Below are 12,424 nucleotides of genomic sequence, written 5' to 3' on the forward strand. Positions count from 1 at the left end.
AACTATGAAAATAAAACTTAAAATGACCTATAATCCCACCATGCAAAGTAATCTGTTAATCATTTTTGGTGTTTCCTTCTTATCTTTTTTTTCTATGCATCTAAATCAAGGATCAGCGGACTTTTTCAGTGAAGGGCTAGAGAGTAAGTATTTTAAACTTTGTGTGGCATAGGGTCTCTGTCTCAACAACTGAACTCCATGGTTGGAACTGGGAAGCAGCAGATAATACATTTTTAAATGGATGTGGCTGTGTCCCAATAACACAAAAATAGGCAGCCACCTGATCTCGATGAGCCAACAGATTGGGACAAAGAGCTGGATTCCGCCCGTCTCCTGGCCGAGGCCTCACTGTCTCTCTGCCACCAAATGCTGCCTGACCAGAGACCTTGGAAACCACCATGTTTTCAGGACAGTGAGTTGGCATGAAAATTTCTTTATGAAATACAAAGTATTTGTCACTTTCTAAAAGCTCAGGTAACAGTCGGGAATAAGTGAACATATCTCTGACCTCAGGGAATAGGGTGAGAGGGGAAGAGCAGAAAAATAAAATAAATTTCAAATAGTGATGAACTCTATGATTAAATAAAACAGAATAATGGGATAAAGAGCGACAGAAAGCTGGTGGAGCTAGACTACATTAGCTATGATGTTGGAGGAAGTACATTTGAGCTTGAGGAAAGTGAATGATAAGTAGCAAACGTGTAAAGATATAGGGGAAAAGAGCCTCAAGAAGAAAAATATTATTAACATTTACTGAGTCTTTATTATCATTCACCCCATTTATAGATAAGGAAACTGAAGCACAGAGAGGTTAAATAACTTGCCCACAATCACAAATCTAGAAAGTAACAGTGCAGGAAGTCTGGACCCAGAGCTCACGCTAACCACCACTTTGCTATGCTGCCTCTCAGAAGAGCAAGGGCATGCTGGAGTGAGAGGAGAAACAGCCCGTGTAGGCAGAGCATAGGGAGTATGGGCAGCTTGGAAAAGAGAAAGGTCAGAGATATAGGCAAAGGCTAGACCACATAGGACAGCTACAGCAAGAAACGTGATGTGTGTTTTAACTATTTTTAGAGACTGTACAGGCTAATTCCATCATATCTCACTCTCCTGTTTATCTCAATCTGTAATCCGCACATTCAAGACTTTCTGATTATCTCTTCTCACCAAACTCTCTGACTATGCAATGGCTCCAGAAGTTCCCCTCCCTTCACTCCCAAATGCTTACACTATGTCCCTGCCTTTCAATTCCCAGTCTGTAACAAACTCCAGGAAGTCTTCAACTTCCCAACTTTTCCTCCATCTCCTTGCTTTAACTGGAGCTAGGCTATCCCTTGAAGGCACTACTCCTCTGACAGCCGTGCCTTATAGTGGACTCTCTCGTATCCCAGGTGCCTCACGGCTAGCAGGTGGGATAGGCGTTCTCCTTGCCAGCTGTTTCCCCTTCCAGGCCATAATTTTCCCCTTGATTTACAAAAGATCCTGCTCACCACCATCCTTCCCTCTCAGCTGCTGTTATCCACTGACTTGGAATTTTCCATCACTCACTGAAAAGTTGGTTCCTATCTCAAAGTCTCTCTCCCCTCCCAACTTCTGTCATCATTCTTGGCAACTTCAGCATCCAGGTGGAGGGTACAGGCAACTTCCTGGCCTCTGTTTCCTGGCCTCTCCAGGAAACTCCACCCTGTCCAAGGTCATCCAAACGCCACCTCCGCGGTCACACCCTGGGCCTCTATCACCACCAAAAGCTGCCTGCCCACAAAATGGAGAGTGACACTGCAAACTTCCTACGCCTTCTACTTTGTTCCTATTGCTTATTTGTATCCTGACTACAACTCATTGACTGTTTCTATCCTTCAGCCCTCCCGTCTTCGTTTCCCTTCTTGCCTGCCTTGGGCTGTATTCTCTTGTAAAACTCCTTACCCCCTCTGATATACTCACCCAGATAAACCCTAACTTTGGATGATCTTAACTATCCATTCTCCTTGTCGAGAATCCAAAAACTGTGGTAGAAGGAAAAAGAACACACATACAGAATGGTTTCGTTCTTAATTTCTGATCTTAATCGCAAATAAGGCTCCCAATGCTGCCACTTCTTTACTACGTCCATTTTTCTACTCAAACTCCATCTGACACTATGTCTCTCCTCAAACCTCCACTCACCCTCCTCCCTCAGGAGCTGCTCTTGTCTTCACTGAGAAAACAGAAAACATCAGAAGGGACCTCCACCTGTCTACCAGTAAATATACCTACACACCCTTCTACATTGGGACCCATCTTCTCTGCTTTTTCTCTTTCTGTGACTAAGGACACCCTCCCTTTCTTACAAAATCCAAGACCTCAATACACGCCTTGGTGCCATCCTCCTCATATTCTCAAGAATTCACTCGTTCATCCCCTTTTTCTCTTTATTCTCATCTTCACCTGGATCATTCTCATCAGTTATGTATGTGCTGGTTATTTCTCATCCTCAACCAACAAAAAGTTTCCCTTGAAACCTCCCCATCACAGTTAAAATTCCCCAGCAGTTCTCAAAGTGTGACTTCTAGACCAGCAGCATCAATGTCACCCAGGAACTTATAAAAAATGCGAATGCTCAGGTGACATCCCAGAACTACTGAGTCAGAAACTCTGAACCCTATTTTTTATCAAGCTGACCACATAATTCTAACACACAGTGAACTCTGAGGACCACTAATCTATACCTCTGGTACTCCATGGACCAGCAGCACTGCATTATCTGGTGGGTCTTTAGAAATGGAGATTCTCAGGCCCCAAAGTAGAACTGCATTTTGACAAGTAATCTCCAAGTAATTCATACACCTCTTATGGTTTGTGAAGCACTATTTCCTCTGCTTCCTTCTTTCCTCAATCCACCAGACTGAAACCTCCCTTCTCAGGTCGTTAATGACCTCTATTACCAAATGACCACTTTTCTGGATTAGCAACTGACACGGTTAACACTTTCCTTTTCTCTAAACAACTCCAACCTAGGGTCCCTGTCAGCACATTCTACTGTTTTTTTCTTCATAGTATTTATTTATTAATTTTTAAATACTTATGTTTTATCTATTTGGCTGCACCAGGTCTTAGTCGGGGCACCTGGGATCTTTAGTTGTGGCCTAAGAACTCTTAGTTATGGGATGTGGCATCTAGTTCCCTGTCCAGGGATCAAACAGGCCCCCCTGCACTGGAAGTGTGAAGCCTCAGCCACTGGACCACCAGGGAAGCCGCTCTCCTGGTCTTCTCTGACTTCCACAGTAGCTCCTCCTCTATGGTCCCTCTACTCAAACTCTGAATGCTGGAGTTCGTTAGGACACAGCACCAGGCCCTCTTCTGTGTTCTCCTGGGGGTTCTCAACCATACCCATGACTGTAAATCAAATGCCATCTACATATTGAAAACTCCCAAATCTACGTTTCCCACTGAAATCTCTTCCCAGAACCTGACTACCTTCCTGGACAACTTAAACTTAGCCAAGTTCAGAACACCCAGAACTGTTCCTCTCCCTGCCTCCTTTATCTCAAACAAACAGACTTTCCATTCGGTTGCTCAAGCTAGACATTTAAAGTGTCATCCTTTATTTCTCCTTTTCCTCCAGCTTCCTGGCCCCATCCAAATGCATCAGGAAGTCTTATGGTTTCCACCTCCAAGATACACCTCAAATTCAACTTCTCTTCATTTTCAGTGCTTCCATCCTAGCCCAGGTCACACTCATCAGCAGTTTGCCTTCCAATACTCATCTCCCTGCCTCCTGTTTTATTCCCTTCTGAAGTACTCTCCAGCTTCCCAGGTGACTCAGTGGTAAAAAAAAAAAAAAAAAATTCACCGGCTAATGCAGGAGACACAAGAGGCGTGCCTTTGATCCCTGGGTTGGGAAGATCCCTTGGAGAAGGAAATGGCAACCCACTCCAGTATTCTTGCCTGGGAAGTCCCACAGACAGAGGAGCCTGGCGGGCTACGGTCCACGGGGTGGCAGTCAGACACGGCAGCGCGACACACACGATGTGCTCTCCACCCCACCCCCACCTAATACAATCTTTTAAAAATATAAATTAGATGACACCACTCCCCTGCTTCGAATCCTTCAAGGAATTTCCTGGGCATATAAAATAAAACGCACACTTCCTGTCACGACCTACGAGGCTCAGACGACCTGACCACCAATAACCACTCCGGCTTGTTCCTATGCAACTCCTTCCTTCCCCTCACCATGCTCTGAACACGCTGACTCCCTTCAGTTCCTTAAACTCCTCACACAGGCTGTCCCTGGGCCCTGAGATGCTCTTCTCCCCCACTTTCAACTCTACTGCCCGCCCCCACCACAGCCGAATCCTTATCCTTCAAGCCCTGCCTTAAATGTGTCTAAGAGACGTTTCTAAGAGTCATCGTAACCCCTCCAGCAGCCATGCTCTATCACAACAGCCTCCTTGTTCCCTTCCTTACCCCACGTGAAGGGTCAGGGGTCCTTTCTTCTCCCGCTCCCCTTGTTCCTACCCAGCAAACAGGACCTTCTCCCTTCTTGGAAGTACCAACTAAGTTACACTCCTCTCGGAAGCCCTCTCAGGTTCTCCTGAGAGTGGGAAAATGGCCATTGCTCCTGTGTGACCCGTCCTCCTCAGCTCTCCACCTCAAAGTCTTGCCTGCCTCCCTGTAGGCTGAGCGCTTTCTCCCTCTCCTCTGCTGGGCAGCCTGCTGGAGCAAGCAATGCCACAGGTTTCTAGCTGACCTGCCTGTGCCTGAGTGTGCATTCAATTCACTGGGGAAGAAAGAAGACTACCGTTTGAGCTGCCTGTCCAGGTCATTCTCCATATCAGCTGTTCAATAATAAAGTACATATTTTTATCTCTATTTGTATCTCTATTTGACTTCTGTATCTATTCAGCAAAAGGAAGGCTAGGGTTAATCAGTACCCTGCAAACTTCAATAATCACAATTTATTACTGTATGTTTATCTACCATCAGGCAGAGTGGTTAAATAAGGACTGGGGCTTTGGTATTAAGACTACCTGAATGTTAATTCCAGTTCTACCAGTTAGAAGCTATATAACCTTGAGGAAGTTAATTAAATTCTCTCAGCCTCAAATATAAAATGAGGATAATGTTTACATCTTATCTGTGGGATGTTTGTTAGGATTAAATGTGATAATTTTTGTAATAGGTTTAGAAAAGGGCCTGGTCCATGGTAAAGTTCAAATATTAGACATAATGATGTTTGTCTTTTCCACTCATCGTAAGCACCTTGCAGGCAGAAAGGGTCTTCTGTTTTATTCAGTTCTATATTACATAAGACTTAGAGTAATGCCTGGCTCATGGTCCAGTCTGAATAAATGCTTAATGAAAATATAAAGTGAAATATAAAAGAAAAAACTTCAACTTTATCATTTGGCCCTCAATTCTTATAAGTTCAAGAGCATTCAACAAGAAATTGATATTAATGCTAAAAGCTTACATTTGTATTGAGTGTTTATTACCGTTAGGCACCGGTTTTAATTTTTACATGAACACCTGCATCACAACTTTATAAGAAGACATTATTATTTCCATTTTACAGATGAGAGGTTGACTAAAGTACCTACACAGACAGAAAATGGCAGAGCTGCGCTTCAAATCCATGTGTGAGTTTCAAGCATGAACTCTCTAGCCACTATACCATAACAGAAATCAAGTTCAACTTAACTAACAGTTCAGTTCCCTTAAAATATATTCTAACTGTATGGACTCTGTTTCTTTTCTAAAATGTGTCCTACTATTATTAATTGCATCTCATATGGAAAAAGTTTTCCCGGTGATCTTACACTGAACGTAGAATAATATTAGTGAAAAGTATTTCATAAGAAATAACTTTTACTCAATATATATTACTTTATAAAGGGGAAGTTTCTAATCTCTATAAGTTATACTACTTCCTGTGACTCTAAAACACTAGTCAATGCTGTGGTATCTCATAACTACCAAAGTATCACTTCCTAGGTATTTACTGAAATTTCTCCTTCATGAGATTTTTTGTGGATACAAAAGAAACATTAAACAGAGTGTACAGAGTACACATTGACGTCACAGGACTTAACCATCTAACTGCTGGGATGTGAAACATACATGAAAGCAAAGAATGCCCAATAATATAGGGTAACTATTACACTTTTTAAAAAGTGGGGTTTAAAAATATGTAAGTTGGGTTTAAAGATATAAATATGTAACAAAAAAAACCAATAAAAATATAAATATGTAAGTTGGATTCAAAATACATAAATGTTCATTGCAGCTTGTTCATAAGAACAAAACTACAAACTACCATAATATCCAATACAGGGGAGTTTATAAACTGTGGTATATATTACACGTACCATACGCTGCAGACATTAACGTGACTCTTGTTATACTGATGATGGGAAAGAGAACAAGTGTTAGAAGTAAAGGATTATCCCATCTGTAGGGGAAAAATGTAAACTCATTCAAGTATATATACATAAGCAGAGAAGCAGTGCCTAATTTACTCAAGATTTTAACACTTTTACTTTTTAATATACATTTTCCTATCCTTTTTTTTTTAATGAGCTTGTATCTTTTAATAAGGCTGTTATTAAAGTTAGAAGCATAAGTCATCTGTGCTTTTCTGTTACCCTAAAACAAACAAAAAGAGGCAAGCTTTCTAAATTTCATAAAACCACTACTGACAACTATTTCCTTCAAATGATACTTATAGGGCTATTCTCAAAGTATGCAAACAAGTTTTACCCCCTTTATCTAAGCTATAACCATTTTCCATTTTACCAATCATTTACCATAATTTCAAAAATATGTGAACCACAATCTACTCATTGTCTTACTGATGGGTATTATAGCTATTTCATCGGAGAAGGTGATGGCACCTCACTCCAGTTCTCTTGCCTGGAGAATCCCAGGGAGAGGGGAGCCTGGTGGGCTGCCATCTACGGGGTCTCACAGAGTTGCACACGACTGAGGCGACTTAGCAGCAGCAGCATAGCTATTTCATACACACTAATAATATAAATACTACAATAGACATCTTCACTCACATTGCTTCTTCCTTAGAAGAAGGATTGCATGATTTCCTTAGAACAGACTAATAATTTTTACTTCAAAGGACATACACTTTCACCTTTTAAAACATATTTTACCTACAAAAGAGAACAAACAAGAATTCTTCAGAGAAACTGCTCAGATTATTAGTTAGTAATCCCATGGCCAAAGCTGCTAAAGCAAATACATGTTCCATCCTTTCCTTCATCTCTTTAAACGTTTAACTTGCTCTAACCTAAGCTGTTCTATCACTAATCAAAGCAATATTCAAAAAGGAAACCACATTTTTCATCCTAAATTGAACACTGTAATTACCCAAAGAAGAAATTCCTAATAATTTTTTAAAAATCACTTGATAAAAATCAATTGAATATGAGAGAAGAAATCCAAATTATTGAATAGCTGATCATGCCACATATTATTTGGGAAATATTTCATTTAATCCTTTTAATAACTTTGGGAGATCATTTACTTCCAAAATAACAAACTAATGGTCATAAATATTAACAACTCACTGAAAGGTATATAACTCATTTGCAGTGGGATTCAAATTCAGATCTAATTTCAATGCTCACTATTTTTTCCAGGATGCCAAGCTTTCTGAGATAAGGACAACCCCAACTGGCTTTGCCTTTATCATTATACTTACTCGTATTATAGTTGGGAAGGTTTCTCTTAAGCACATTTTAAAAACTGTAACTACAAATAAAACCATGTTTTCATGAACAACATCATAAAATGGAATTATCTTTATGAAGGTCAGGTTCTCCAAACTAAAATCCGGGACACATTGCTCAATAAGTTTTCCCCCCAATTGTAAAGTCATAAAGTCCTAAAATTAATTCACACTTTATAAAAAAGGCATTGCTACAGTAAAAAAAAAAAATTAAAGGGAGAAATAGAAAATTCATTACAAACCGTTATTATATTGTGAAGACGTCATTGTCACTTATCTACTGTTGACTATGAATCTACTGCCTAAGACACAATAATATTCATTAAATAAAATTAAATGTTTTGTTATCCATTCATACTAGCCTCCCCTCTCTGAAAAAAAATTTGGCTTACTAGATTCTTAATATCCTAATTTTTTTTAACTTCTAAATTTACTTACATATACCCTGTTTTATTTTACAAGGGATTTAAAGTAGTTTAGAATGATATATAAACAATTTGACATAAGAGTACATGATTAGGGGAAAACAAGATAAATAAGAAATAATGTATGGGCGAGGTTAGTGCAAATGCTTATCATGAAGTCCTTTCTAAATACCCGTTAGAGGTGGGCCCCAAATTTGGCTCTGAGCCCACTAAAGCCATTGCAAAGAGAATACAACCAGTTAAAACATGAATCATAGGAACCATATAATAAAAACAATCCAGGTACTTGGAGAACTGAGGAGAGGCATAATTATTCCTGTAATAAAACCAGAGAAGAGTTCCTCCTGTGTATGTTTATGAAGGAGACACTGTATAATGTGGTAACAATGTCCTAAGCTACATCCTTACACAATTCTAATAGTGGGTTTCAGATGGTTCTTCACTTAAGAGTATCCATCAGCAGAGACTGTCTCATAAGGTCAAAACACAGTTCATGAGCAAAGGCAGGGAAGAGAGGACAAAGCGGCATGCCATGCTGCTCTGACAGACTCAATGCAAGAAGGAATCTTAAGTGCTTCTAGAAAAATAAACAATAAGCTCCATATTCCTCAGACAATCTTCCAAAGATGACTTCCGTCAACTGAGCTCTTGATAGGTAAAAAAACATAGGAACTTTGTGTTTATGCTCTATGACTGGAACCTGGCTTTAAGAGTGTCTGCATTACAAGGTAAAGGCAGATCAATATGCTGAGTCAACTGCTTCTTAAAGGGAGAGAGACAACCTCTTAGAAGGTGAGATGCTGTCTAAGCAGGACAACTGCCCACATCCACAGGGCATGAGAGCACAAACAACTGTACCAAGATTTTCTCAAAAAACAATTTGGTTTTTCCCCAACAGAATGAAGAATGAGCAACAGCTGCCAAGTATCTGAGTAATTTGTGGGAAGAACCATAAGTGATTTAACAATTTCTCTTAATGGTCACAGACATCTTCTCTAATCCCTGAATGGTGTTAAGGAAAAAGGAACTTTCAACAGTGGTTAAGAAGACAACACAATTTTACTCATTTTTGGAAGTAAAGATAAACATTTAAATATATTAAAATCTGTTGTTTAGTCACTAAGTCGTGTCTGACTCTTCTGCGACCCCATGGACTGCAGGCCACCAGTCTCCTCCTCCCTCCATGGGATTTCCCAGGCAAGAATACTGGAGTGGGTTGCCATTTCCTTCTCCAATTAAAATCTGCAGTCATGCTGAATTAATGAACTCTCATTAATACACTAAATTAATTAAAATACCTACTTGAGGAGAAATAATGTGCTAAGAGATAAAATCTCCATATAATTTGAGGCTCTTTTCCAACTGAATCCAGGTTAATGAGTTTTCAAAATGCATCTTCTAAATAACTAAGTAATTCAGATGACTAACTTTGAACTTTCTCTTTATCTGTTATACTTGACACAAATTTCAACAAACACCATACTGGAAATATTTCTTTTTGACACATCTCTCTCCACTACACACATATCCCTTGGTGGCTCAGGCGATAAAGCGTCTACCTACAATGAGGGAGACCCAAGTTCTATCCTTGGGTCAGGAAGATTTCCCTGGAGAAGAAAATGGCAACCCACTCCAGAGTTCTTGCCCGGAAAATCCCATGGACAGAGGAGCCTGGCAGGCTCCATGGAGTCGAAGAGTCGGACACGACTGAGTAACTTCACTCTCTCTACTACAGAAATCTACTTGATCTTTCTTCTAAATTCAGACAAGTGTGCGAGTATCACTGTGCTTTTGATGCTTATGCTCTGCCCCTCCGTTTTGGAAACAATGTCATGAAACTAAAGGCTACTTTGTGCAAAAACTGAAGTTTTTCATTTGAGAACTTCAAAAAATATTCTTGAGAATAGCAAGGGATTTAAAACTGACTTTAAAAACTTAACAACTGAAACACTGTCAGCTCTCTCTTAGTATCTACTCTCAAATATCTTGTTTTAATGTCTTCCTAACACTCTGATTTTTAAAATAAATCACAAAATGATCTACTTGCACTATATATAGTATTTTTAAATGGACTTCAGCTTCTTAGAATTACACTTTCAGATTGATTAGGAGAAAATCAGATGTTATTAATACAGCTGTTACAAGTACGTGCAATATGACCAATCTCCAGCTTTTTGGTTTCTAAAAACTTCCTCTCAGAGACTTAAAACACAAATGACATATGAAAAACCTTATCAATAGATATATAGCCCAGAATGGGAAAAACTTATATGAATGATCACTTACCTTGCCTTGCAGACTTTACAGTTCAAAAACTTTTAGGCAAATGCAGTATTTTCATGAAAATCTCACTCAGACAGGAAAATATATCTGTGATAGGATTTATTAGGGACATTAGCCATGGGGCTGGCAGTCAGGGAATGGCAACATATATCCTAATATTTGCCATTTCTAATCTGGTTCAATTCCTCCTGCAAAAGCTTCTAAACTATTGGAACAAAAATTTTTTAACAACTGCTTCAGTTTCTACTAGGCTGATGAACAGAAGGGAAGTTAAGTGAAAGTCTCTCAGTCATGTCCAACTCTCTGTGACCCCATGGACAATACAGTCCATGGGATTCTCCAGGCTAGAATACTGGAGTGGGTAGCCTTTCCCTTCTCTAGAGGGTCTTCCCAACCCAGGGGTCAAACCTGGGTCTCCAGCATTGTAGGTGGATTCTTCACCAGGCTGATGAAAACTAACATTCAAATTATACAGAAATTCACTTAGGCATGCAATTTAAAAATCCCAAATCATTTGCGATTAAAATGTATTTAATCTTCATTTGCTGAAAGCTTCATTTGAAAAAGAGTAATTCTGTAAGATATTTCTTCACTGAAGCTTTAAAAGCTCTGTGGTGTCAATTAACATAAATCTCTCCCTGCAAATGTGAAGTATATATCTGCAATAGTTATCCCACATTGAACGCAAAAATATTATACATGGATTATTTCACTTCTTTTATTGGGGATTATTTTCCAAAGTCTTGTTAGAATGTTGCCACCGCGGGTATGTATCTTCTCTACTTTTACATGTTTGAAAGTTTCAATAATACACGTTTTATAAGTTGTGACTAAATAATTTTATCTCCTTTCGAGAAAATCTGAAATATTAAATAGACATCATACATTACATTGTAACTATTAGGTATTACCATCAATCAACTTTGCCTTGCTTCTACAATTAAAAGGCTTTTGCAATAATAGTGTTCATAGGTTTCACATCCAGAAAAACACCCTACATATATATGCTATGAACGTGACTAGAGATGCACATACCAGGCATTAACGTGACTTCACAACTTTCAGGTTTTGCTATTTCTGTGACTCTCATATTAAATATCTATTTTTACAGTAACACTTAAGAGTATTAATTACCCATCACTAGATAATAAACTATCCCAAATTTTGGTGGCTTAAACAAGATTAGGATTTCAGTTTCTGTGAGTCAGGAATTCAGGAGCAGCTCAGTAAGGTAGTTCTGGCTCATGGTCCCTCCTGCAGCTGCTGTCAAGATGCTGGCCACTGAAAGAGCCATCTGACAGCTTGACTGAGGCTGGAGTATCCATTCCCAAGATGGTTCACTCAGTACTAGCAGGCCTTAGTTCTTTGCAATGTGTACCTCTCCATAGGGCTGCTCCAGTGTCTTCTCAACAGAGCAGCTGGATTCCCTAAAAGCAGTGGTTCTCAATAGAGGTCCCTCAGGAGACATTTCAGTGTTTAAGACAACCGGGGGTGTCTGGTGGGGATGAGAGGGCGATGCTATTAGAATCTAGAGGGCAGAAGCCAGGGATACTGTTACATATCCTTCACAACAAAGAATTATCTGACCCCAAATACCAATAAATTAAAAGACACTTACTCCTTGGAAGGAAAGTTATGACCAACCTAGAAAGCATATTAAAAAGCAGAGACATCACTTCGTCAACAAAGGTCTGTCTAGTCAAGGCTATGGTTTTTCCAGTGGTCATGTATGGATGTGAGAGTTGGACTGTGAAGAAAGCTGAGTGCCAAAGAATTGATGCTTTCGACATGTGGTGTTGGAGAAGCCTCTTGAGAGGCCCTTGCACTGCAAGGAGATACAACCAGTCCATTCTGAAGGAGATCAACCCTGGGTGTTCTTTGGAAGGAATGATGCTAAAGCTGAAACTCCAGTACTTTGGCCACCTCATGCGAAGAGCTGACTCACTAGAAAAGACTCTGATGCTGGGAAGGATTGGGGGCAGGAGGAGAAGGGGAC

At 39.7% G+C, this 12,424-nt stretch overlaps 1 protein-coding gene across 7 annotated transcripts in view; it reads right to left on the reverse strand.

The window, feature by feature from the left end:
• The window catches only part of MAPK14 (mitogen-activated protein kinase 14), a 73,011-nt gene that overhangs the window by 46,998 nt on the left and 13,589 nt on the right, over window positions 1–12,424 (reverse strand). The window contains exon 1 of one of the 7 annotated variants that reach the window (XM_040249831.1): window positions 28–5,867. The exons of the other annotated variants lie outside the window; for them this stretch is intronic. The gene's annotated coding sequence lies outside the window, so the exon portion shown is untranslated. Of the gene's footprint in view, window positions 1–27; window positions 5,868–12,424 lie in introns of those variants that run through there. 7 annotated transcript variants of the gene reach the window in all.

Source organism: Oryx dammah, unplaced genomic scaffold (genome assembly GCF_014754425.2).
Source record: "Oryx dammah isolate SB20612 unplaced genomic scaffold, SCBI_Odam_1.1 HiC_scaffold_11, whole genome shotgun sequence".
In the NCBI taxonomy this organism is placed as follows: domain Eukaryota; kingdom Metazoa; phylum Chordata; class Mammalia; order Artiodactyla; family Bovidae; genus Oryx; species Oryx dammah.